We start from the raw sequence: 2,765 nt of genomic DNA on the forward strand, positions 1-2,765 counted from the left end.
TTATTTTGTCGAGATGGCACATCCATTTGGGGGTATTTGACTCCTTTTCTCTAATGCAAATTTTCAGACAATAATAGCAGATGGTGTCTTAGGGAGGAAAGTTAGAAACACAGCTAAGAATATTAGTGGAAATGCTTTAAGTTTAGAAGAGAAAAGGAAGCCTGACTGATAGATTATATGAAAATAAGAGGAATGTAAGGAAAGTAGAGAAAGTATTAAAATAAAAACTGAGAGGGAATCGTCAATCTGGATTTTTTTTTTTTCTCAGTTAAAGATACAAACAGGGCTACAATTAGTATAAGGAAGGGGTTATAAAGAGGTGGGCAGAATTTTGTAGAAAAGTCTTGAGAGAAAAACAGTGTGTTTTTAGGAAGGGAAGGGGAAGCATCAACCAAATTTTTACTCTTAGATTAATAATCAAAAAGTGCCTCAGTCATCAGACCTCATTAATTCATAACTTAATATATTAAGAGCAAACATTTGATTAGCCAATAGAAGAGCTTTTAGCAAAGGTCCTATCCTTGTATGGTATACCAGATACATTAAAATGATTAGTGCTATGTACTAGATCAAAGTTGCTATGGTTAAGGTAGGAAATGAGGTTAGTAGGAGTTAAGCAGAGTTGCGTTCTATCCCCATTTATATGGATAATTTTCATGGACTGTGTCCTAAGAAACACGGAAAACGCTAAGGGAGAACAAGAATCAATTGGGATAGTAAAACTCTTCTAGACTTAGATTATGCTGATGATCTGGGCATCCAAGATGAAAGTGTTAGCAAAATGAATGACTTTTGGAAGTTTCGAGAGCTCAGTGCGCAAGAATTAGCTTGAAAATTAATGTTTAAGAAGTCTAAGCTGCATGGGCTTGGAATAAGTGAAGGTGAAGAGGTGATGTTGGGTAACGAGAAGATCGGTTATTAGTAAAGATGGTGGATGCAGTGGAGATGTTAAACGTAGAATAACCGGGGCTCTGGATGTTTTATCACAGTTGAAAAAAGTTGGGAAGAATAGGAATATAAGTTTTCAAGATTAGAATATTGGATCCAAGATCAATGTTTTGGAAGCTATAGTGGTGACAGTGGTCAAGCATAGTTCTGAATCGGAGGCACTCCAAAACGCGGGAGAGGACGTGTTACATATTTTCCAGAGATTTTGTCTATGGATTGTTTTGGGTACGCGTCTGACTGACCATATTTCGAACAGTAATCTGTAAGAAAAGTGTGGTTCTATCCCACTTTCCAGGGGTATAATTGAGGGAAAATTTGAGATTACTAGGACACGTTCTGCGGATGAAAGATGACAGACTGCCAAATTTCGGCCAGCTATCTATGGCCAAACAAAAAGCAGGTCGTCCCCAGATTGTGAAAGGTCATAAGGAAGGATTTAAGGAAAATTGGAACTTCCTGAGAGGGTGTAAAGAGGAAGGCTTTAAATAGATTAAGATGGAGGAGAAGCGTGTGTAGCTGTTAGCCTCTTGCGGCCTGGGGCTGTAGCGAGTTGTTACCAATACGGTAGTAGTAGTAATTGCATTTGACGAATAATTTAGAATTAATAAATCCAACATGTTTGAAACAAGCAAAGATATTAGATTCTGTTGAAGGAAATATTGCTATCAAAGCTTTGTTGTTTTAAGTTTGGGTTCCTCTTGACAAAGGCCATTGCGTAAAGTTAGTTTTTTCTTCAGATTGTTATATTAATGGCTCTCTTAAATGTGAATGAGGGTGCAAACCTCCCCTCCCCCTGCCCTATTCCATCAACTTTTTTTTCAATTAAAGTTTAGTATTCGTACAACAATGCTTCAACCATCTCTTAGTAATAATCATCCGAGAAAACCATCCCTTAAAATATTTTTAGAAAAATGAATCTAATATATGTGATATCTAAAATAGCTCTGCAATGAGAGGGGACCTTTCACCACGCAGCTCAAACTCACCCCTGAAATTAAACTAACATGTCTCAAAACCGGTTGCTACCAAACAAATTGCTAGTGAATGCTACACTTTTCATGGAATCATCCATTTTTTACAGCTGACCAAATCACTATTATCATATATTTTCATTAATTATACTATTCCATTTATCTTATCCATATTTTTATCTAACTTAGACATTAGGTTGGTAATAGCACTCACTGCCTTTATCAAGTGAGAACAAGTTTCAGAAGGTCAAAATTTTGATGATTGCTATGTCAGTATTTTCATCTGTTTCATTCATCTGATTGTCTTATTAATTTTAATTAGCATTGACTTGTTGATTTTAACTAACTAATCTTATTATCTTGCTCTTCAAATAATTAGAAGGTGAAACCACGACGTGTTACCTGATGATTTAGTCAACTCATTTTTTTTACCAAGTCACCGGCAGGTCACGGGCAGGAGGCCCCCTCCCCTATATGAAATACCCCAATATAAGGCCCTCCCCCCAAAAGCTTTGTCAATCGCTCAACTAATGGTAATATAACTGCTCATAATGCCAGCACACTTAGATTGCAAACATAACCAACCTATGTTAGATCATTGACATTTCCAAAAAGTAAAATACAAGCTAATTTGCATTTGTGATAAAGGAAATCATGGATTACGTCTGGCAGTATCAGGGTTTCTGAGCTTTTTTTAACTAGGAGTCAGTGGCATGGGAAACTAATTTAAAACACTGACCAGATTTGCTGATAGGTACACTAAAAGTTACACAACTGCTCATCAATATGAAAAATAAGTTAGAATAGAGATGGTAGCCCCCTCAGCAATAATCAACATTTCAGAAG

The sequence above is a fragment of the Artemia sp. Qi Xiang Cuo genome, chromosome 6 (genome assembly GCF_049724085.1).
Source record: "Artemia sp. Qi Xiang Cuo chromosome 6, ASM4972408v1, whole genome shotgun sequence".
Classification (NCBI taxonomy): Eukaryota; Metazoa; Arthropoda; class Branchiopoda; order Anostraca; family Artemiidae; genus Artemia; species Artemia sp. Qi Xiang Cuo.